Below are 26,228 nucleotides of genomic sequence, written 5' to 3'. Positions count from 1 at the left end.
TGCCTTCGCTGCATCCCAAAGTGTTTGGATTGTTGTATTTTCATTTTCGTTTGTTTCCATATATTTTTAAATTTCTTCTCTAATAGCCTGGTTGACCCATTCATTCTTTAGTAGGGAGTTCTTTAATCTCCATGCTTTTGGAGGTTTTCTAGATTGGCCTGCCAAGTTTCAGTGGATAGGTCTGTCACTAGTCTTACCGGTCTCCCTTTATATGTTAGAGCTGTTTCTCCCTAGCTGCTCCAGAATTTTCTCTTTATCCTTGTATTTTGCCAGTTTCACTATGATATGTCACACAGAAGATCGATTCAAGTTATGTCTGAAGGGAGTTCTCTGTGCCTCTTGGATTTCAATGCCTTTTTCCTTCCCCAGATCAGGGAAGTTCTCAGCTATGATTTGTTCAAGTACACCTTCAGCCCCTTTCTCTCTCTCTCTTCCTCTTCCTGATTTCCTATTATATGGATATCACTGCATTTGATTGCATCACTTAGTTCTCCAATTCTCCCCTCATACTCGTAGATTTTTTTATCTCTCTTTTTCTCAGCTTCCTCTTTTCTGTAATTTTATCTTCTAATTCACCTATTCTCTCTTCTGCCTCTTCAATCCGAGCTGTGTTCGCCTCCATTTTATTTTGCATCTCCTTTATAGCATTTTTTAGCTCCTCATGACAATTTCTTAGTCCCTTGATCTCTGTAGCAATAGAGTCTCTGCTGTCGTCTATTCTTTTTTTTCAAGCCCAGCGATTAATTTTATGACTATTATTCTAAATTCTTGTTCCGTTATATTGCTTAAATCATTTTTCATCAATTTGTTAGCTGTCGTTACTTCCAGGAGTTTCTTTTGAGGAGAATCTTCCATTTCGTCATTTTGGATAGTCCCTGGGGTGGTGCGGAACTGCAGGGCACTTCCTCTGTGCTGTCTGGAGTAACTTGTGTTGGTGGGCAGGGACACAGTCAGACCTGATGTCTGTCCCCAGCCCACTGCTGGGGCCACAGTCAGCCTGGTGCGTACCTTACCTTCCCCTCTCTCAGGGGCAGGACTCACTGTGGAGTGGTGTGGCCCCTGTCTGGGCTACTTGCATACTGACAGGCTTGTGGTGCTGCTTTGATGGGATCTGGCATATTAGCCAGGGTGGATCCGCAAGGTGCACAGGGGTGGGAGGGGCAGGCTCAGCTTGCTTTGCCTATGGTGGTCCCCTGTGGGAGGGGCCCTGCTGCACCGGGAGGGAGGCCGACCCTTTGGAAGGATGGATCCAAAGAAGCACAGTGTTGGGTGTTTGCGCAGTGCAAGCAAGTTAGGTGAACTGATTGCCTTTGGGGTTTCAGCTGGGGGATGGGAGAGGGAGATGGCGCTGGCCAGCACCTTTGTTCCCCGCAGATTTGAGCTCTGTCTTCTGGGGCTCAACACCTCTCCCTCCTGGTGTCCTCTCACCCTCCTGCTCTCTGAGCAGAGCTGTTGACTTACAACGTTCCAGATATTAAGTCCCACTGGCTGTCAGAACTCACAGTCTGGCCCCTCTGCTTTTGCAAGCCAGACTCAGGGGCTCTGCCTTGCCAGGCGGGCTGACCCTCCACCGTCCTGGCTCCCTCCCGTAAGTCTGTCTCCGCCCTTACTACCCTCTTCCCTGGGCCTCTTGTCTATGCTTGGCTCTGGAGAGTCTGTTCTGCTAGTCTTCTGGCAGTTTTCTGGGTTATTTAGGCAGATGTGGGTGGAATCTAAGGGATCAGTAGGACGAGACGAGCCCAGTGTCCTCCTACACCACCATCTTCTCCTAGTCCCCTTTTTTTATTCATGCCCATGAATTTTGGGAGAGAGAAAATGGGTCTTTTGTCCTTAACAAAATTCCATATTCTGAATTACACTGATTGCCTTCTTGTTAGGTCTTTTATCTTGCTGTTCCATACCTGTATTTTATATAAACTGATAGTTAAGTCTAGAGGCTTGACTAGTTTCATTTTATTTTATATTTTTTTATTGTGAAAAATGTATCTAACATACTATGAAAAACATAATGTCTGGTTGAGGACCTTTAATGAAGTTAAGTTTGATTATTGGTTTCAGGTGCTGTCAGCCTGATCCTACCATTTTAAAATTCCCAGTGATTTAATATCTATCAACAATTGTTGACTCATTCTATTAGCTTATTTGGTTACAAAATGGTTATTTTATAATTCAAGACACATAAACACACTCACACATAAACACACAGACTCACTCACACACCTTCTTTTTTCATAAAAGATAGCTTACTAGCTCTGAGAAAATCCAGCTACCATGTTATGAGCAGCTCTATGGAAATAAGTCCATGTGTCATGGAAGTGATGTCACTAGCCAACAGCCAACAAAGATCTCAGGCCTGTCAACAACATGAGTGAAGTTGGAAGTGGATGATCCTCCAGCCAAGCCTTGAGATGACTGCCAACACCTTGATTGCAGCCTCATGAGAGACTGTGAGCCAGACAGTCTTAAGCTGTGCTCAGATTCCTGACTTAGAGAAACTGTGAGATATTTGTTGTTGTAAGCCACTAAACCTGGGGGTAATATTTTCTGTAGCAGTAGATAATAAAAACAGATTTTGATTCTGAAAGTGCAGCGATGTTCTACAGGTTGCATTTTCACTAGTGAGGTAGCCTGGAGATCATTGCTTATCAGAGTTAATAGAGTTTTCCTTTCTTTTTATATTGCATACCATGTCATTGTATTGATGTACCATAGTTTATTCAACTGGCACCTTGGTGATGGACATTTGAGTTGTTCCTAGATTTTGTTATAGCTAATAATACTACAGTGAATAGCCTTTAGGTCATTCTCATAAGTGAGGTTGAGGATCTTCTTACATATTTAATAGACATTTTCCTTTCCTTCCCAATGAATTTTAAATATATATATATATACACACACACATACACACACACACATATCTCCCCAACATTTAAAAAATACTTTATTTTTTTTAAGAGCAGTTTTAGTTTACAACACAGCTGAGAGGGAGGTAGAGAGATTTCCCACATATCCCCTGCCCTCACACATGCATAGCCTCCCTCCATTATCAACATCACTCACCAGAATGGTACCTTTATTACCAAGCATGGATCTACATTGACACATCATAATCACCTGAAGTCCACATTTACTTTAGGGTTCACTCTTTGTGTTGTATATTCTATAGATTTGTACAAATATATAATGACATATATCCATCATTATATCATACAGAGTATTTTCACTGCCCTAAAAATGCTGTGTGCTCTACCGATGACCTCTCTCCTTTCTCACCTCTGGCAAGCAGTGATTATTTGTTGTTGTCTCCATAGTTTATCTTTTCTAGGGTGTCATATATTTGGAATCATACAGTTGATAGTCTTTGCAGATTGGCTTTTTTTTAACTCAGTAATATGCCTTTAGGCTTCCTCCTTGTCCTTCCATGACTTGATAGGTCATTTCTTTTTACCACTGAATAATATTCCCTGGTCTGGATGTACCATGGTTTATTTATCTCTTCACTTACTGAAGGGGACCTTGGTTGCTTCCAAGTTTTGACAATTATAAATAAAACTGCTATAAATATCTGTGTGCAAGTTTTTGTGTGGTCCTAAGTTTTAAAGTCTTTTGGGTAAGTACCAAGGAATATGATGGCTGGATTATATGCTGAGTGAGTTTAGTCTTTTTTTTTTTTTTTTAATTTTTTTTTCAACGTTTTTATTTATTTTTTGGGGACAGAGAGAGACAGAGCATGAATGGGGGAGGGGCAGAGAGAGAGGGAGACACAGAATCGGAAACAGGCTCCAGGCTCCGAGCCATCAGCCCAGAGCCTGACGTGGGGCTCGAACTCACGGACCGCGAGATCGTGACCTGGCTGAAGTCGGACGCTTAACCGACTGCGCCACCCAGGCGCCCCAAGTCTTATAAGAAGCCATCAAACTCTCTTTCTTCCAAAGTGACTGTCCCATTTTGCATTACCACCAACAATATATGAGAATTCCTGTTGCTCCACATCCTTGTTAGCATTTACTGTTGCAGTGTTCTGGATTTTGGCCATTCTAAGAGGAGTGCAGTGGTATCTCATTGTTTTAAATTACATTTCCCTGATGATATCTGATGTGAAGTATCTTTTCATATGCTTATTTATCATCTATATGTCTTCTTTGATGAAGTGTCTGTTAAGATCTTGGCCTACTTTATAATTATTTTTATTGTCGAGTTTTATTAGCCATTTGTATATCTTGGATAAAAGTCCTTTATTTTTTGTCATATCTTTTGAAAATATTTTCTTCCAGTCTTTGGCTTATCCTTTAATAGTCTTGCTATTGTCTTTGCAGAGGAGAAGTTTTTAATTTTAATGAAGTCCAGCTTATTAGTTATTTCTCTCATGGGTCATGTCTTTGATGTTGTATGTAAAAGATCATCATCATCATCCAAGGCCTGGTGCTTTCTGTTTTGGGAGGATATTAATCGTTAGTTAAATTTCTTTATATATAGCCTATGCAGATATTCTGTTTCTTCTGTTGTGAGTTTGGCAGATTGTATCTTTCAAGGAATTGGTCTGTTTTATCCAGGTTATTGAATTTGTGGACATAGAGTTGTTCATAGTATTCCTTTAATATCCATCATTTTGATGTCTGTAAGATCTGTCATAAGGTCTGTAGTGATGTCCCCTCTTTCATTTCTGATGTATTCTTTAATTTATATCCTCTTTTTTTCTTAGCCAAGCTAGAAGCTTATCAATTTATTCATATCTTTAAAGAACCAACTTTTGGTTTTGTTGATTTTCTCTGGTGATTTCCTATTTTCAATTTTATTGGTTTCTCTTCTAAATCTTGTTTATTTTCTTCTGGCTCCTTGGGATTTAATTTCCTAAAGTGGGAACTTAGATTACTGATTTTAGATCTTCTCTAATATGTGCATTTAATGTACAAATTTGTTTGTAAGCATTACTTTTGCTGTACTCCACAAAAGACATATGAAAAGATGCTCAACATAACTCATCATCAGGGAAATCCAAATCAAAACTACAATGAGATATCACTTCACACCTGTCAGAATGGATAAAATTAACAACATAGGAAAGAATAGGTGTTTAATATCATTTTTAAAAATTGCAAGTAGAAGAGACTTTAAAATTGTTATTATTAGTTTCTGCTTTATGTTTAGTTTATTGTATATAATCAAAGTATATGCACTGTTTACTTTAATATTTTTAAACTAGCTCCATTTAAAAAATTATTGATTTGTGTGTTGGGGGCTTATATGTAGTCAATTTTTATGAATGGTATATGTTCATTTGAAAATAACTTATCTACTATTAAAGTGCAAGATTATAATATTTCCCTATAATATACATCTTATTGGTTTTTTAATTTTTATTTTATGCATTTGTGTTTCTTTTATTTTTGAGTCTCCTCTATCTTTACTAACTTTTATTCCATTAAATCTGTCTTGAATTGGGAGAGATATTTAAAATTCTTTATAATTAGGGGTGCCTGGCTGGCTCAGTCCCTTAAGTGTTCAACTCATGATTTTGGCTCAGGTCATGATCTCACAGTTTGTGGGATCAAAATCTGTGTGGGCTCTGCACTGATGGAGCAGAGCTTGCTTAGGATTCTCTCTCTCTTCTCTCTCTGCCCCTCATCCTGCTTATACTGTATCTCAAAATAAATAAGAAATAAACATTAAAAAATCCTTTATAATTAATCTTTCACTACGTTTCTTCTATGTCCTGTAGTTGCTTCTTTATGAAAGTTGATGCTGTGTTTGGAGCGTGTAGATACTGGGTGTAATTTATTCTTTGTGATTTGTAGCCTTTAACAATAGAATACATTCTTCTTTGTCATTTAATACTTTTTTCTGTATTCTGTCTATTATTAATGTAACAATGCCTGCTTTTTTACTCTACTTGTTGTAGCTTTGTTTTACTAAGATGAACAATTCATTAAGACTGAAAAGGAGCTCATGCAGCCTTGAAACAATAGCTATTCTGGCTCAAGAGCAAAATAGTAAAAGTGAGGTGAGATAAATTCATATCTCATTCCTGTTTGGGATGTGTGTGTGTTGGAAGATCTAGCCTGAAGTGACATTTTTTTTTTCCACTTTGGCCTGTATAATCACAATTACACTGTTCTCACTTTTAGTCACAGTGTTTGGTTTCATGTTCTAACCAGGCTACACAATTTTAGGACAGAAAGTCTCATTTTCTCTCATAAAGCAAAACCCTGGAAAGGTGATGAGGAGAGAAAAATATTGAGATCAAAACTAATTATTAAGATTTTGTGTTTAACATTTATGGTCTTTTGATCATTTTTACTTATTATTTTCTCTGGTTTTGAAAGAGATGGGATGAGTCTGTTTTTTCTTATGGAGTTTGACTTTATAGTGGTGAATCAAGGGGTTATTTTTCTGCATCAATTTTTTAGATTTGTTTGTAATTAGATAGACCAAGAACACATAGAATATTATGGTGGTTGACATGCTAATATTCAAAGTTTTTTTCTTGTTTAAGTAAAAATAAAATTTAGTGGCAAAAACATTTTAAGTTTGGTGACGAACCATGTACTGATAAAGCATGTGAAAGGACTTTTCATTTTGTTTCACTGAGAAAAAGAGCAGAAAGAATATCCTTTGTTGATTTGCTTATCTTTAGAAGGTAAATTTATATTCTATTTTCTATAGGAAATTCAGTGCAATAAAAACTCCCAAGTTGCCTGTTAATACAAAACTTAAGTATTCCCAAAGCTTAAGTATTTTTTTTAACGTTTGTTTATTTTTGAGACAGAGAGAGACATAGCATGAACGGGGGAGGGGTAGAGAGAGAGGGAGACACAGAATCGGAAGGAGGCTCCAGGCTCTGAGCCATCAGCCCAGAGCCCGATTGGGGGCTTGAACTCACGGACCGCGAGATCTGACCTGAGTTGAAGTCGGACGCTTAACTGACTGAGCCACCCAGGTGCCCCAAGCAGCACATTCTTTATTGGAGAGGATGAACGTTATTAAAAAATTTCTAAGATCATTTACCTACTTTGCTTAAAAGCTAATCTAGAGTTAGTTCTTGACCAGAGAACCGCTTGTTTTGCAATTAGCAAAGAGGTGAGATTTTTCTGATAATTTTGCTTATCTATTCATCAATTAACAAAATGACAATAGTTTACTTAAATGTGTGCAACATTTAGTACCCCAAATAACGATTTTTTTCACATGACATGATTGACAAGTGTTAAGGGTACCAGAAACTTTATGGTAATTAGTGTGTCCTTCTTGAGAAAATCCTGACTGCACTACAATATAGAAATGATTCCACAATAAATAGGCTCAAGAGACAACTCCCTAGGGGATGAGGCACACACAGGTTATAATAGCTCCCATTTATTGACTGATTTCTGTTTGGCATTATGCTGAGTACTTTACATATTATAATAGTAGTGCATTAATTGTTACCATAAATCTGTAAGTTAGGTATTGTAACTATTTTTCTATCAGACCATGAGGCTCAAACAAGTTAATTAGTTGGTTCAAAGTAATGTAGTAATGATGGAGCTGGGATTCATCTAGATTATGATTCTAGATTATATGCTCTCTAGATTGATTCTAGATTATATGCTGTCTTTATTTTTGTTTTTTTAAATGAAAACATTTTGATATAAAAAAATGTCAAAATTAATATAATAAATATTATTATACTCATAAATGGATTGAGATAAAACATTACAAATATAATTTTTTTCCTTGGCCCATTTCTGTTCATATTGTTCTCTTTCTTTACCATAAGCAGCCAGTGTCTGAATTTTGTGATTGTCTTTTCATATATTTATTTGTTTAGATGAATGCCAACTTATTCCTAAACAATATATCCTATTTCTCTAAATTAAATATTTTAAGACATTATATAAATTAGAAATTGATAAAAATTCTATTTATATCCTTCTGGAATTTGCTCCATTGTTTCTGTGAGATTTATTCGTATTGATACAGGAGTTCTTTTTCATCTCTTTTTAATTGTATATTATAGTCTGTTGCAGAATAGCATAAATTATTAGTCTGTCCTCTACTTGGTAGGTATTATTGTTGAATTCATTTATTGGATATTTTTTGAAACATTTATGTACTAGTTTTCTTTGTACATATCTTGAAGTTTCCTAGGAGTGGAATGACTGGTGGTAAGGGGTGTGCATCTTTAAATTTAGGAGATAGTTCCAAATAAATTTCTTAAGCACTTGTATTGATGTATGTTCACATTAGCATTGTACCTGTCATGTCATATGTTCCTTTATATTGTTAAACTCCTTTTTAAATTTATTTTTGTAAATCTGACTGTGTGAAGTGATTCCTCAGTGTGGTTTTTATTCTTATTTCTCCTTGTCACTGGTTGAGCATCTTTTCAAGTGTATGTACCATTTGTTTTCTTCTGTGAGTTGTTTAGTCATAGACTTTTCATTTTCCTATTGAGAGCTCATTTAAAATTATTTGCCTTTTTCTTTTTCTAATTGAAGTATAATTAACATACAGTGTTATATCAATTTCAGGTGTACAGCATAATTATTCAATAATTCTATACATTCATTGTTCAGGGGATATATCTAAATGAAGTTGCTACAGCTGATGTCAGAGAAGTTACTGCCTGTGTTCTCTTCTAGGATTTTTATGGCTGCAGATCTCACATTTAGGTCTTTTATCCATTTTGATTTTATTTTTGTGTATGGTGTAAAAATGTCATCCAATTTCATTCTGTTGCATGTTGCTGTCTAGTCTTCCCAACACCATTTGTTGAAAAGACTGTCTTTTTCCCATTGGATATTATTTCTTGCTTTGTCGAAGATTAGTTGACCATATAGTTGTGGGTTCATTTCTGGGTTTTCTATTCTGTTCCATTGATCTGTGTGTCTGTTTTTGTGCAAGTACCACACTGTTTTGATGACTATGGCTTTGTAGTATACCTCGAAGCCTGGAATTGTACTTTTCTTTTTCAAGATTGCTTTGGCTATTTGAGGTCTTTTGTGGTTATATACAAATTTTAAGATTGTTTGTTTGAACTCTGTGGAAAAAGCTGTTAGTATTTTGATAGGGATGGCATTGAATATGTAGATTGCTTTGGGTAGTATAGACATTTTAACAACATTTGTTCTTCCATCTGTGAGCCTGGAATCCAGTTCTTTGTCTCATCTTCAATTTCTTTCATCAGTTTTTTTATAGTTTTCAAAATACAAGTCTTTCATCTCTTTTGTTAGATATATTCCTAGATATCTTTTTATTTTTGGTGCAGTTGTAAATGGGATTGTTTTCTTAATTTCTCTTTATGCTGTTTCATTATTGATATATAGAAATGCAACAGATTTCTGTAGATTGGTTTTATTTTCTGTGATTTTGCTTAATTCATTTATCAGTTTTAGCAGTTTTTGGTAGTCTTTTGAGTTTTCTATATATAGTATCATGCCATTTGTAAATAGTAAAAGTTTTACCTCTTCCTTACCAATCTGGATGCCTTTTCTTTCTTTTAAATTTTTTTTTAATGTTTATTTATTTTTGAGAGTGGGAGAGACAGAACTTGAGAGAAAGAGAGAGCTTAAGTAGGGAAAGGGCAGAGAGAGAGGGAGACACAGAATCCAAAGCAGGCTCCAGGCTTCAAGCTATCAGCACAGAGCCTGACCTGGGACTTGAACTCACAGACCATGAGATCATGACCTGAACCAAAGTTGAATGTTTAACCCACTGAGACACCAGGCGCCCCTGGATGCCTCTTACTTCTTTTTGTTGTCTTATTCCCATGGCTAGGACTTCCAGTACTATGTTGAATAAAAGTGGTGAGAGTAGACATCTTACAGTTTTTCCATATAAAGGATGATAGCTGTGTGTTTTTCATATATAGTCTTTATTATGTTGAGGGATATTCCCTCTATACCTACTTTGTTGAGGGTTTTTATCATAAATGGATGCTGTAATTTGTCAAATGCTTTTTCTGCATCTATTGAACTGATCCTATGGTACTTATCCTTTCTCTGATTGATGTGATATATCACATTGATTGATTTGTGAATATTGAACCACCCTTCAGCCCAGGAATAAATCCCACTTGATTATGGTGAATTATTATTTAATGTATTGTTAGATTTAGTTTACTAGTATTTTATGGAGGATATTTGCATCTATGTTCATCAGAGATATTAGCCTGTAGTTCCCTTTTTTTGTGGTGTATCTGGTGTTGGTATCTGGGTAATGCTGGCCTGGTAGAATGAATTTGGAAGGTTTCCTTCCTCTTTTATTTTTTGCTAAATTTTGAGAAGAATAGGTATTAACTATTCTTTGAATGCTTGATAGAATTTGTCTCAGAAGCCATTTGGTACTGGATTTTTGTTGGGAGTTTTTTGATTACTGATTCAATCTCCTTGCTGGTTATTGGTCTGTTCAAATTTCCCATTTCTTCCTGCTTTAGTTTTGGTAGCTTATATGCTTCTAGGAATTTATTCATTTCTTCTAGGCTGTTTAGTTTGTTGGTATACTTTTTCATAATAGATTCTGTTATCAGTCTGTTCAAATTTCTTATTTCTTCCTGTTTTAGTTTTGGTAGTTTATATGCTTCTAGGAATTTATCCATTTCTTCTAGGCTGTCCAATTTGTTGGCATATAGTTTTCATAATAGATTCTTTTATAATTGCTTGTATTTCTGTGGTGTTGGTTGTTACTTCTCTTCTCTCATTTGTGACTTTATTTATTTGTGATATATTTATCCTTTCTTTTCTTTTCTTGATATGGATACATCTGGCTAGAGTATTATGAGTTGTATTGATTTATTCCAAGAACCAGATCCTGGTTTCATGGGTCTGTTTTTGTTTTTGTTTTCTTAGTTTCTATTTCATTTATTTCTGCTCTAATCTTTATTATTTCCTTCCTTCTGCTTGTTTTGGATTTTGTTTGTTGTTCTTTTTCTAGCTTCTTTAGGTATAAGGTTAAGTTTTTTATTTAAGATTTTTCTTGCTTCTTAGGTAGGCCTGTATTGCTAAAAACTTCTCTCTTGGAACCACTTTTGCTAAATCCCAAAGGTTTTGAACCATTATGTCTTAATTTTCATTTGTTTCCATGTACATTTTTATTTATTTTTTTATTTCTTGGCTGACCCAACTCATTGTTTAGTAACATGTGTTTTTAACCTTCATGTATTTGTGGTCTTTCCGGATATTTTCCTGTGGTTGAGTTCTAGTTTCATAGCATCATGTCAGAAAAGATTCATGGTATGACTTCGATCTTAAATTTGTTGAAGCTTGTTTTGTGGGCTAATATAATATGTAATCTACTTTGAAGAATGTTCTATGTGCACTTGAAAAGAATCTGTATTCTGCTGTTTTAGGATGGAATGTACTGAATATGTCTGTTAAATCTGTTCCAGTGTGTTATTCAATGCCATTGTTTTCTTGTCAATTTTCTGTTTAGATGATCTGTCTATTAATGTATGTGGGGTGTTAAAGTCCCGTGCTATTTTTGTATTACTATTAATTAGTTCCTTCATGTTTGTTGTTAACTGTTTTATGTATTTGGGTGCTATCATATTGGGTGCATAAATATTTGCAATTGTTATATCTCCTTGTTAGATTGTTCTCTTAATGACTATTTAGTGTCCTTCTTTGTCTTTTGTTACAATCTTTTAAAGTCTATTTTGTCCAATAAAAGTATTACCACTGCTGATTTCTTTTGACATCCATTTACATAATAGATGTTTCTCTGTCCCTCGCTTTCAATCTGCACGTGTCTTTAAGTGTTAAATGAGTCTCTGTAAGCAGCATATATATGGGTCTTTTTTTTTTTATCCATTCTTCAGTTTACTTTACCTCATGTTTTAGGGATATAGTGTCATTTTTACATCCTTTGGTGAGTTCCTTGATTGATATTTTACAAAAATATTCATTTTTACTGCTTTTGTGTTTTCTACCTTCAAAATGTCACTTTTGGTCTTTCCTTTCCACTCAGAGAGTAATCTAATATTTCTTGCAGGGCTGGTTTAGTGGTCATGAACTCCTTTAGCTTTTGTTTATCTGGTAAACTCTACCTCTCCTTCTATTATGAATTATAGCCTCACTGGATAGAGTATTCTTGACTGCAGATTTTTCCCATTCAACACTTTGATTATATCATGTCCTTATGGCTTGGAAAGTTTCTGCTGAAAAATCCCCTTATAGATTTATGGGGTTTCCCTTGTATGTAACAATCGTCTTTTGTCATACTGCTCTAAATATTTTTTATTTATCACTATATTTTGCCATTTAATTATAATATGTCTTGGTGTGGATCTGCTTTTGTTGATTTTATTGGGGGTTCTCTGTGCCTACTGGATCTGGATATCTGCTTTCTCCCCCATATTAGGGAAGTTTTCAGCTCTTATTTCTTCAGATAAATTTTCTGTCCCCTTTTCTCTCCCTCATTTGACTCCTGTAATGTGAATGTTATTTTGTTTGATGGAGTCACTGAGTTCACTAAGTCCATTCTCATTTTGCATAATTTTTTTTTCTGTCTTTTGTTCAGCTTGAATACTTTCCATTTTTTGTCTTCTAGGTCAATTCATTCTTCTGCTTATTCTAGCCTGCTCTTCTTTCCATCAAGAGAGTTTCTCATTTTGCTTATTGAGCCCTTTATCTATGTTATGTTTTTTCCTTATTTCTGTTTTAAGGGTCTCACTGCAGTCTTCCACTCTTTTTCTTCAAGTCCAGTGAGTGGACTCATTATTACTTTAAATTCTTTATCAAGTATGTTACTAATATCTGTTTCACTTAGATCTCTGGCTGTGGCCATGTGTTGTTCTTTCACTTGGGGCAGATTCCTCTGTCTTTTCATTTTGTCTGAGTCCCTGTGCCTGCTTCTCTGTGTTAAGAATGTTAGCTACATCTTCTGTTCTTGAGGGTAATGGCTTTATGAAGAAAATAGTCCTGTAGTGCTCTGCAATGTAGTGTCCCATGTCCCTAGAACCTGATACTTCAGGGATTGTCTCAAGGTATGATTTATGTGCTCTGCTGTTGAGTCCTGGCCACTTGATACTTCAGACAAGTTGTCTACAGAGGCTGTCTTTGCTTGTTGTGTACACTGTTTGGTTCCTGGCCTGATTATGGCATGTTTTAAGTAAGTGCGCTCTGGTCATTTGTGACCTCATTGTGACCTCAGTGTGGAACTGAGGCCCTGCAAAACTCCCAGGTCAGTAGATGTGGGGTGGGCAGGGGTTTGGGATGGTCTATTCATACTGAAACAATGTGACTGGGAAAGGCAGTTGCACTAGAACCAAAGTTATGGATGTATGAGAAATTAGAGTCCATCAATCAATTTGCCATGCAATCTACTAAAGTGCTTATATTTAAATTGTGTTACTTATAATATATGTATATATATGTTGACAGTGTCTAACATTAATAATTTTCCCTACTCTACTCATGAATAATATGTATTAACTCGTAAACTTCACAGAACCCCATTATCTTGTATGTATCTTTGTTCCACGTTTTAATTACATTTTTGTTTAGACTCCATAGTTAGTTATTATTATTATTTTGTACAGTCACTATTTTTTCCATCTTATCTACTTTTATTTGTTTATTTGCCTCATCATTCTTACTCATTTTGTCTTGAATAGTTTTCAGTTTTCCTAAAGTACTTTACATCTTAATTTAGGGGAGATCTGTTGGAGGTAAATCTTTAGAGATGTTAATTGAGTGAAAAGTGTTTATTTTGTCCTGTTCTTAAAAATGTTTCTATGGTCTTTTGGTTCTGTTTTTTTCTGTTAAAAATTATCCAGTCTATTTAATTATGCTTTTGCAGTAATATATCTTCTCTCTCTAGCTGCTATAAAAATCTCTGTCTTGTTCTGTTTTGGAATCCTGCAGTATCACTCTAATTTGCCTAAGTGTATATTTTTTCTTTATTGTGCTTGTGATTTGGATTCTTGAATCTGAATTCTCAGTTACAAACTTTTTTGAATGTGACCTATCCCCCAATTTATTCTATTCTGTATTTCTGTTAACCTCAGTTAGACGTGATGTTCTTTCCTTCATGTCTGTTAACTTCTTATTTATGTGTTATATCTTTTTATCTCTGCAGTTTTCTTGGTTAGTCTTTAGATTGTTTGTGAACTCATTACTTTTTAGCTGTATGCAGTCTACTGTGTAATCTATCCACTAAGTTTTTAATTTCAGTGGTTATATTTTTTTCTTTCTTTAGATTCTATTTTTTCTTCTTCCTTAACCTGAATAGGGTTCTAAATAGTATCTTAAGGCTTTGCATAGATGTTTGAATAGATCTTTGCTTCTAAGAAATATTTTTAATATGTCTATTTTATGTTGTACAACTGGTTATCCATGATCGAAAATCTTTGGGAGTCTAATTCTGTTCTTTATTTCTTTTGTTGATTTAAAGTTTTATTTGCTTTTCATAGGACTTAAATTTATTGCTTTCACAATTAAAAAAATATTATCTATAATATTATATAATATCTTAAGTTGTTTACACAATCTTTTTTCCTATATATACATTTTTGTTTTGTTAATAGTTAATTTTATCAACCTTGTTCTGCAAGTGGTTGAACTAGATGTGAACTTTTGCTTTTTCTATATCGGATAATTTCTCTTTCCAATTCAGTTGAGTATTTTCTGACCCTCTTACCATTTTGTGGCAAACGATATTGAAATGTAAAGAACCCTTTGGACAGTTGAAAATATTTGTCTAGTGTTGCTATGATTCAAGTTGCACCCCATCGGACACTTCTGATTGTATTTTGAGTTTTAAACATGTAAAAGAAGAAAACAGCAACAAAGCACCAATTATAATTGGTGCTATTAATTATGTTAATTAATTAATCTATTAATTATAATTGAATTAGATCTATTCGTGGAACACACATAAACAAAAATAAAAACATTTATAACTTGATATTTATACAGCACGTTACATAGATACCTATATACACATACAGTTTAACAAAGTACATGAAAACCATGTGATTTTAATTTTTTTAATTTAAAATTCTACAATTTAGAGGGTAAATTTCCAAGAAGGTAATCTTAACCATCCATTCTGTAAAGCAAACACACTTCCTCCTCCTATTCCCAAAACAAAACATGTTACTCATGGGCGTTTTATCTAAATATAGTGCTATATAGGGGCGCCTGGGTGGCTCAGTTGGTTAAGTGTCCGACTTAGACTCAGGTCATGATCTCACGGTCCGTGAGTTCAAGCCCCACGTTGGGCTCTATGCTGACAGCTCGGAGCCTGGAGCCTGCTTCGGATTCTGTGTCTCCCTCTCTCTCTGACCCTCCCCCATTCATGCTCTGTCTCTCTCTGTCTCAAAAATAAATAAACGTTAAAAAAAAATATAGTGCTATATATTTGAGATTTCGTAGTACTTCATTAATGATAAACTATATGAATGTGAAATGTCTCCTACACTAAATAGATAATAGGTCATAGAATTAAGTAATAAACTCTATTGGGTGGTTTTAACTAGAAAAAAACCATTATAGATTAAGTTTTAAGGTAAATGTGTAATGAGAAACAGGTTCTAGGGTTTCTCAGGTTCTGAGAAACAGGTTAAGGAATGAGATGCATTAAAGGAGAAATTTCACTCTAAGGAAATGATGGTAGAGAAGATAATAAGGAGGAATATAACAAATCATGTGCTTTTCATGGGGATCAATATTTTCATTATGTGATAAACATTCTTTATGGTTTTCCTTGGGCTGTTGCTCAGGCTATATTATATTTAGTTCATTTGTCTAGAGTAGGTTTTTAGGAAAATTGATGTTGATTACTGGTTTTCTTTTTCTCTGCTACACAAACAATAATAAATCAAGAATAATGGAAATCTAAAAATAAAAAAACTAAACACACACAATTTTTCTCCATCTTGTTCATATGCATGTACAATTTTGCATAATTATAATTATAGTGCTTTCTGATTTTCCTCTGTGCATTTCTCTTACTGTTCAATGTTGTCCTCAGTTTTAGTGGCTTCATCATATTTTACCTTTGTGATATGGACTCATTTACTTAACTCTCTCTCTTTCTCTGTTGTGGTGGACATTTATGTCGTTAACAAGTCTTTTTTTTGTAAGAAACACTATTGTTTGTCCACACAGAAGCCATTTCCCTCTTTTTCCTTTCTAACAGAACCCCAGTTTTGTACAACTATCCACACATCTCCTATGTGACTCAGTGGAGGATGTGTCCATTTCTAGTCTCAGAGTGGAAGCTAGTTTGACAAAGCCTACCAGCCCCTGGTATTTCTTTGGTGAGTATCACTGGTCTTGAGTGGCTTAGGGTGATGTAACCAGACAGAAGGAGTTTACATCCCAAATGTATCACTTACTGACTATGATTATATGAATGATATTTAATCAAAACTCTGTCTCATTTCCCCCATATTTAAATTAATAACAACATCTATATCATTGGTTGTTTGAAGTATAAATAAGTGAATATACCTGAAGTTCTAAATCAGTTTATAAATGTGTAGCCTACTACTGGCACATAGCATATTTTCAATGTCACCTATATTCTTTAGAGTTCTGTCACTTGTATAGTGTAATGTCATCAAAAAACAGCTTAAGATAGGATTCCCCCTAAAATAAGCAGACATCTGGTATGTTTTTGTGGTTGTGTAGGTATGAAAACTGGAGACCTCAAGCCATTAAAACTTTAGATGTAGAGCCATTATTTAGTCCATATGACAAATAAGACCCAAAGAAGTAAAATAAATTCACTCAAGTCAGACTGTTAGCAATTGGTTTTCATGTATTCTCCAAGTTGATTTTTCTTTTAAAATTTTCATAGTACATTCTTGTTTGTCTATTCATCTATGTATTAAAAACTCATTTGCAAAGTATCTACTATGTGCCAGATATATATATATACATATACACATATATATATGTGTATATGTATATATATATAGCTTCTGGAGAATTTGGAGAATAACAGATCATGTTTTAAGTATGAGGGAAAGCTATAGGCTGGCCTTGGTGAGGGAAAGGCATAATATTAGTCATATTTAAGAAGGAGTACTCCGACCACTATATGAGACTGACTATAGGAAGATCAAAAGGGATGCAAGAAGAGAAGTTAGCAGACTGCTGAGGGATGCTTGTAGCCCAGTGAGAGAATGGTTGTTGGAAAAGAGTTGAGAAGTATAGGGATTCAAGATGCAATCTCTCTGTTAAAGTTTTAAATGATGTGTATAGAAAGAAAATACCAATCTTTTTTTCAGAGGTAACTATTATTAACAGTTTAGTATATATGGATCACCAAATCTTACTCTATGTCATTTACAAATAGTATATATATATATATATATATATATATATATATATATATATAAACATAAATAAATAAAGGATTTTCAATTTATTTTCAGGTTTTTTTTACTCCTTTATCCTGTGTTGCTACCTCCTTTTCTGGAGCTGAATTAAGACATAATAATGATTTGGAACTCCTCAGAAACAACTCACCTCACAAATGATCTTTGATATAAATAGTTCACTAAGACAACAAGTGAACAAACAACATCAGCATAAGTGAGACTTTAATTAATTAATTAATTAATCAATTAATTTGTATTTAGATAGAGTGCAATTTCCCAGGATTTAAAAGACTGTTTGTTTCCATTCAATTTTTTTTCTTCTTCTTCTTTTTTTTTTCTTTTTCTTTACTTCAGGCTGAAAACCAGTAGAGGGCACTGATAACCCTGTACATGGAAGAAGTCTAATGGAAAGATACTCACAAACAAAAAGTGGAATAGGGCTTTAAGACAGGGATCAAAACACAGGAGACTACAGACGTGTAGTTTGGGGATTTTTTTGACAGTCAAAACTATTTATACTACTAATGGGTGAAGCCTTCTTTGTTCCCCCCACCTTTAGTACATTTGAATGTGGGCTTCTAGAAAACATTCTAACATATACAACAAGTATTTTGGGCAGAGTGAAACTTATTATTTAATAACATTTTCTTATCTAATTATCAGTTATTTTATTTGATTCCAAATGGTATGACACTGAAATCCTTTGTGTAGTATGAATTGGTTAGAAAATGGAAGTAGCCTTGGGTTAACAGGATTGCATTTTTACTTGATTTATCTTTCAGATTGTGTGTGTGTATTCAAAGTTATAAAAGGCATTTAAAAAGGTCATATCTATACCTTTCATTGGCATGTAAAGTGCCTGAGAAAAGAAAGAACATTATTTGTTCTTGTGTTAAGACCTGAAATTAATGTGGGTTTTGAATTTGGATCTTCAACAAAACGTAAGCAAGTGGTAATACTCTAGAATTAATGTATTTGTTTATTCTTTGATTGACAGAGGGAATTTGGCCTATGAAACAGCTGTGAAAACTGACCCTTACATAGTCAGATAGTAATGTCAAATGATGGAGTACTAGAAAAATAGCATATAATTTTCTCCAAGTCAGAACCTGTATAATAAGGAACTCTCTCAAAGTAATCCCAGCACTTTTCAACTCTGCCAACTCTTTTAGAATTTTACTTACTAATACCACTACAATGATTTACTATATATATTATAAACAATTTTTGGAAGCCCACGTTCAAATACTGAGTACTATTTTATAGGATGGATATTAGTGTCCTAATAGACTTTTCATAACCAGGAAATCTGTATTTTACCTATGCTGAAGGTAATAGTCTGCCTTCATCACCCACTGGAATCATTAATTTTTAATGCCTCCACTGAGGTATCATATGCCTTCAAAACAAGAATAAATATACTTTCAAAGAAACATAGAAGAGTTCATTTACAAGATGTTTTATACTTTTGCACTTGGAGGAGTCTGTGGAAATGGTTAGCCTTATATCACAGAAAGCTGCATTCTCCTTCACTATGACTAGCTTTGATGAATGCTAAATATATTCCATCATTTATGATGACAGTAGGACCACAGACCCAGTGACACTTGATTCTAACTATTACTTTCCCATTATATAGTGATTTAATGAGCAGAACTGCAACAATGTACACATTTTTCTTGGCTTACTTCCTTTTTGGTAAAACTGTAATAGGATATGGCAGTTCATGGCTTTCTGCCTCTGGATGGCAGTAACTCCTGCTTAAATGTTCACAACCCTTAACTGTAATATCCTGAAGTAAGGATTTCCCATTCTTTGTCAGTTTTCTATCCAAAGAAAACACTAATTTTACTTAGTCTGAAATATATATATATATATATATATATATATATATATATATATTTATATACATGCATACGTATATATCTTAAATTTATACACACACACACATATATATGTATATACATACATACATACATACATACATTTGAAAACTAAGTATAAGTGAGGAATCTGTTTAATGTTAAAAATTGATAGCATAAATCCCAGGTTAAAAGGAAAATGAGGACGCAAAGAGCTAACCTAAAAAAAATTGGCATTTGGATATTTCCATATGTTTATATGTGATTCATTTTCTTTCTTACATAAATTAACAAATGCTGCTGAGCCAACCATATTTCTTACCTCGAGACAACGAGGCATTGCAACGGCTCTAGGAATATATCCAGGCTTTGGGAATAAGCATGTCTACCACTAAAATTATGTGCTCTGATTAATATAGTCCATCTGGATTTTCTGACTGTGACTTTTCATAGACACAAAGAATTAAAGAGCTTAAACATTAAATAAAATGAAATGCACACATGTTAAATGTAGTTCACTAAACTCTCCATGCAGTGGCTACTGGAGTGCCATAAACTAACATCTGGATTGGGCTGTGGGTTCTAATTTATTGTCTGTAATATTTTTTTCTGGTCCTCCTTGTACTTGTCCTTTTAAACCTGCTATTTCTTTCCTTTGAGTCCCTGGTTCTCCAACTCAGCCCTTGCACTGCCCTTGCACACCCTTGCACTGCCCAGCCCCTAAGATCATCTGTATTTGAAAAACTACTGAGACACTTTTTAGATCTTGCACTCTGCATTGAGGTGCTACAGCTATGCTTAAGAAGTGCTTCTGTTGCCTGCTTAGTTCCATAGGTTGTATAGCCTCCTGGCAAACCTACACAGCTTCCTTGCTGGGGAAGGATGGATCAGTAAGAAAGAACACTGTTGGAAAATGTTCTACATTTCAGGCATGTTTTACTTTTTATTCTTTTAACAAATGTCCCTCTGAGAATTTAAGGCTTTTTGAAAGTGATACATTAAGACTAAAATTTACTGCATAAGATACGTTCTTGGGCATGTCAACTTCTGATGTCTAATTGAAGTGACATCAGTTTCTGATGACTTCATAATAACTATCTTCAAACCAATGTTGATTTAATAGACTTTACTAAGTACTCATGCATGTAATTCTTTCTAACTCAGAAAAATGAATGTAATTTTTATAGCTTCTGGATGATACATTTTAAATAAATATTATTACAATGATGATTCTCTTTGCCTCAAATAAAATGGTCTATTTATGAGGATGAGGATTGGGTTTCCTTTGGAAAAAAGTGGAGAGTCTTCACTCAAAGTAAAGATGTACACAGAAATAGCTGGAACAGAAAAAGTTCCCAAACATAGAAGAATACATAAACTTGGTAGAAAATTCAAGGAAAGAATTCAGAGTCATTGAATCCAATAGTGTTTAGAAGCAAGTATAGAATCTGGTATATAAAACTTACAATCTGGAATGAAGTTAACAAGAATAAGTACAAGAGAGTCCAGCAAATTGGAAGGTGAAAAGAGAAGAGGGCTTGAGGAGCTACTTCTTAGAGCATCTTTTAACTTTTTTCCCCTATGATAGGAGTTGCAAATCTTTGTGCATCTAAGTTAGTTCCATAACCTGCTCATCAATAGACTGGTTCTTATCACTGGCCAAAATAAAGCTGTGACTCTAGGGAGTTATTGTATCTGGCGTCATCTGGCTTGGGTTACTTCTAGAGTGCAATGACATCCTTATCCCCATGTAGACAAGAACTGACCACATTGCCAATAAAACTAATGTCATGGGTAGAATCCAATGTTCTGAAGATTTGTGTCTAAGCTGGGTCAGTGCCCTTAATAGTTTCCACTCTGCCTACTTCTGAAACTGCAGGGTACCTTTTAAAAATGTCTGCAGAATGTTTTTTATTCAGTGGAGTTCTCCTAAGTTCCACCTCTGCCCTTCCTCCCTAGGTCCTCCCTTGACTTATTTCCATGATTTCCATTATCCTGCTTTGTATTTAGTTATTCATTCAATAAATATTTATTGGGTCCCTAAAAAAAGCCAAGTATTGTGAGACATTGTTAAGGATGCTAGGTATACAATAGTGAGGAAATAGATTGTGACCTTCCATCATGATGTTTATAGTTTGAGGAGGGATGCAGGCAAAAGAAGAAGAAGGAGAAGGAGGAGGAGAAGGAGGAGAAGGAGGAGGAGGAGGAGGAGGAGGAGAAGGAGGAAGAGGAGGAGGAGGAGAAGATACTCTCTCTCTGCCCCTTCCCTACTTGCTCTCTTTCTCTCTCTCAAAATAAATAAATAAAAACTTTAAAAAATGCATCCCCCATTGCTATGGTATTCACTATCATCCTTACTCACTATCTATTCTAAATGCTCCCCAACCTCAGCTACCACCTCTGCAGATCTTGGTTTTTTAGTTTATGATGTAATCTTAGCCCTCATTCCTGTTATACCCAAATCCCTGGTAATAACAACCATCTTAGGTCACGGCTGTGGTATGGTCATAGTTCTAATTGGGTAAGGGAGTGGGTCATCCTAAGTGAACCAAGTGAAACACCTAGGTTCCAACTATATTCTTCACTTCACTCATTGTGTGAAAAAAAGCACTATATTCTCATGATGGTCAAAATCAAATGTCCCTGCCACTAATGTTGACTCTTCTTCTTGCCTGTTGGTCTTCGAATACAATAAGCCCAAAGTGCCTAGGGGACAACTATGATATGTAGTTCAGTGGGAACTGTGGTGTGTTCTTTGGCTAGAGTGTGCTCCTTTGGGAACCAGGACTTTTAACCAAGAGTTGTGGGTATGGAAAGTTCCTCAGTGGATCATTAGGGATGATGATAATTGAGGTCATTCATGCTTCCATTCCTTATTGCCCTAACTTATGTGTTCTTCCTATTAGAAACATAGCACAATATTGGAATTCTCTAATTTAGTGCAGCATTAAGGAATAAGGGAGAAGGAAAATCTTACTAGTGGGTAGAACAGAAAGTGGTGAATCTGATCATTTATGCTGTATGAAAGAGAAAGTGGTTGGTGCTAGTATATATGTAGATTCTGGGCAATGGCCAATGGTCTGAATGTCTGATCAGAGATACAGAAGAAAGAAATATGGTAGTGGCATATGAAAGTAGAAATAAAACATGAAGATTTTTTGTATCACATCTTAATGTCTACTGGAAAGCATTAACCACAGAAGATGCACTAAATAACCAAGAATACAACTCATCTCATTGATATTAGCCTGTCATCAGTAGCAGCAACCCCAGAACTAACACAAGGGTAAGTGATAGGAATAGCAATGGTAGAAGAAATGTAGGATATACATGAGTCCAACAGCATAGACTTCTACTTCCTATGACTATTATAGCTGTTGTCATTTCTGAATGCCCAGCCTACCAACATTGTATTCCCAATATGACACCATTACTTAAGAGGATTAGTTGGTGGCCAGTTGACTACATTGGGTCTCTTCCATCCTGAGAGAGCTAGTGGTTAGTACTCATAGGGACAGATAACTCCTATAACTCCTATAAGTAACGTACAACAGCCATTTCTTAAATGTGGCAGGAATAGAGTCATCACCTGCTTTTGGCTTTAATCACATACGTGGCCAATTGGCATGTGAAGGTTGGGTTTTTTCCCTTCTTCATTAAGCCTGTCCATGGGACCCAGATGGCCTTACGTATGAGCTGAGGGAGGGATGCTGTTGCAACTTTGGGATGTGACATGGGTGACTGGACTAACATGCCCTCTGGCCATGGTTGGACTTGATGCACATGCAACATTTCCATCTCACAGTGTGTGCATTCTGGGTCTACCCAATTTTATGAATATTTGGGACTGACAGAATTGGGGCAAAATGACTGGGCTTTTATACTCCTGCCTACCTTAGGCACCAGATATAGGTTGCTCTAGGAAAATTGTGACTGCAGAGGTGGCTTTCCTGCTGGTGATCCTGCTTTCCTGAGAAGAAAGGACATTCCAAACTGAGCTATTAGAATAGGTGTGGAAAGTTATAGGGTGTGGAAAACGATGGCATTTTTAGGTGATAATAAATGTTTATATGTTTTTAGAGCATAAAGTACAAGGAAGAAAGATGTTGAAGATGCCACAGAGGACTTGTGTATGCAAAGCTATATAATGATTGTGAACATGAAATAATGATTATGACTCTTTTATTGAGTGATTATTCTGTATTATTTATAATATTCTCATTTATTCCTGAGGTTGCCAAGATATTATTATTGACAATTTATATATCAAGAACAAGGTTCACAGAGAATAAGTTATTCCCAAGATCATATATTTAGTACATAGAAAATCCAGGATTTGAACTTCTTTTGTTTTTAAATCCTATTTTGTATCACAAAAACATTCATTAGTTGACTGAGAGCATGAGAATCACATGGTCAAACTTTCAATTAAGACAGATAATTCTATGGGGAAAAATATGGGAATGTTAGATATGTTAGAAATAAGAGGATTGGACAGAGGCCATAATGAAAGTCTAGGTGTGAGATATGATAAAGGCGTGGCCAAAGGCAATGAGAGTGGGGGTGGAGAGGAGGGGTTAGAATTGAAAACAAAACCAAAAACAAAGTAAAGTTATCAAGACAGTGAGAATGACAGAAAGTAGAGGTTTCAGAGAGTGAGGAATGAAGACTGGCTTCATATTTCTATTTTAGGGGATATTGTGAATGGTGGTGCTATCAATAAAAGCTATAGTTTTGGATATAATTATTTGTGTATATGTGTGCTTCTTACATTGAAATGTGGTCAGAGACTACTGATTATTTCCGTGTTCCAGCCCTTACTGTAGCACCAGGCTCAATCTGTAAGTGTGGATAAGAATGTACTTTACTGATAATAATTTAATTACCACCATTATAACATGAAATTATTAGTTGAGTCAATATCTTCAAGGATAATGGCTAATTGAGGAATATAAAGAACATTTATAATATGTCTTCATCACAATTTTCATTCTGTAGAAGTATAATTTCTCTTTATTGAGGATTCCTATATTTATCTTTTTTTCTAGTACGTCTAGTTTTAAGATATTTTTTCAACGTTTATTTTTATTTTTGAGAGAGAGATACAGAGTGTGAATGGGGGAGGGTCAGAGAGAGAAGGAGACACAGAATCCGAAGCAGTCTCCAGGCCTGTTGTCAACACAGAGCTGTCAGCACAGAGCGTGATGCGGGGCTCAAACTCAGAGCCTGTGAGATCATGACCTGAACTGAAGTTGGCTGCTTAACCGACGGAGCCACCAAGGTGCCCCCAGTTTTAAGATATTTTTAAAATAAAAGTTCACCTCACTTCTAGAAAACAATTATTTACATAGTTAGAACACAAATTACACTTGATTGATGAAAATTTTGGCTGAGAACCAGGCACTGGGAAAAGTTAATGTAGAAACAAGATTATGACACTTTTGGATGCTAGAGTCTTGATATAATAGGTCTTTCACTGACATAATGGCTCCTACACGTACATTTTAGTATCAGACACCTTCTAAAGAAAACAATCTTTAAGTAGATCTTTTAAAATTTCAGTAAATAAACCTTTAAGGTCCATCTATCATACAATAAATTCTGCTTTTATTTAGGATATTATTAAGTATCTAGGCTTAGAAAGTGGCTTAACTAGTACACGAACTAGGTGTGTGTAATTGTAACAAGAATTAAAAAATGTCCAGTAAACATTGTCCACTTGTTTTATCCAAACATCCTTGTGGAAAGAGCCTAAGCTGTGGAGTCCGATCCAATTTGAATCTAACTTTCAGTATATACTGTTCAGATAACACTGTCAGTCACATAACTTCTCCAAGACTCAGTTCCTTATTTGTAAAATGAAGGTAATAAAACCTTTGCAGGATTGTTTCTAGCATTGTAGATAATGAAGGTAATGTATCTGGCATGTAATAGATACTCAGTAACAGGAACTGTTGTTATGGTTGTTGTTATTAATTACTACCGGTAGTGCGAGTGTGACTTACAAGCTTTATGACCTGGTGACATGAGCCCTTTGAGCTCCTTCCATTTATTTCTCAGCCAGTGCTTGCCAAGGGACGCGAATTACATCTTAATTCTAGTTTAAGTACAGTTGCATGGTAAGTCCAGTGGGTCAGTCGTGGAAACATAACTGTGTTACCTCCAGACAATCTAAAAGTGAACCCCTGACTTGATCAGGAGTTTTCTTAAAAAACTGTGAGAAAATCCTTGAAGTTTAAATGTCTTTTGTGTTTTACTTGCTGAAATCGAATGGAAGATTTGCCATTTGGGAATTGCCTGCATCAGTGCTTCCTTCCATTAGCAAAGATAGGTGAAAGTTGACTGTAATTAGCTGTAATTAGCTACTGATCTTTTTGGACAACCAGAAAATCTGGTTTTTCCTCCAGACATTAAGAGGGCACTCAGAAAGGATACAACTTTTGTAGTAGATAATTTTGAAGCAGATGATATTGAATCCCTCAAAAGCAGCACTTTTAGCATTGTTAGTTCTGTATGTATTTTTAGCATTTTTATTAAGATGTGTCATTGTCTAATGGGGGAAAAAGAAAAAAAAAACCAAAACACGTAGGAATTTTCCAAATGGCTGTATAGTACTGTGTATAAAACACTGAAGCTAATTGAATTGAATGGCTTTGAGCCCTTGGAAGTCACAAAGTGACAAGGTTTGCTTGACAGCTAGTGAGCGATTATTTCCCGTCCCACTGATTAATTTGGTCAATTAGTGGCAAATAGGAATGTCACAAGTGGAAAGGGTAATGAGAGTCATTATAAATGTAAAAGTAAAATTGAGGGCAACCTTGTCACAAAAGGGGTCTGCTTTGGGTAGTTTAGGCACTGATGGGACCAAGAGTTTATTCTCATTTATGTCTCTCTTTCTCTAGAGACTGAATCTTAATTTGACCAGAATGTCTAGGAAATCAAAATGGACCCATGGAAGCATTTTCTAATGTACATATAGAAAACTGTTTTTTTTTTAGCAGCATTTAAAATATTCATCTCCTATTTGATCTTTTAATTATATTCTCAAATTAAAATTT

At 35.1% G+C, this 26,228-nt stretch overlaps 1 long non-coding RNA gene across 4 annotated transcripts in view; it reads left to right on the top strand.

The window, feature by feature from the left end:
- LOC109495687 overlaps positions 1-24,262 on the top strand; it is a 363,477-nt gene extending 339,215 nt beyond the window's left edge. For 3 of the 4 annotated variants that reach the window (XR_006591484.1, XR_006591483.1, XR_006591486.1), the window contains 3 exons: positions 16,120-16,240; positions 17,363-17,522; positions 19,997-24,262. This is a non-coding gene — a long non-coding RNA (uncharacterized LOC109495687). The remainder of the gene's footprint in view (positions 1-16,119; positions 16,241-17,362; positions 17,523-19,996) is intronic. The other variant, XR_006591487.1, reaches the window with a different exon arrangement.
- The last annotated feature ends 1,966 nt before the right edge of the window (positions 24,263-26,228 follow it).

Source organism: Felis catus, chromosome F1 (genome assembly GCF_018350175.1).
Source record: "Felis catus isolate Fca126 chromosome F1, F.catus_Fca126_mat1.0, whole genome shotgun sequence".
NCBI lineage: Eukaryota > Metazoa > Chordata > Mammalia > Carnivora > Felidae > Felis > Felis catus.
This window is presented reverse-complemented; position numbering and strand designations above follow the sequence as displayed.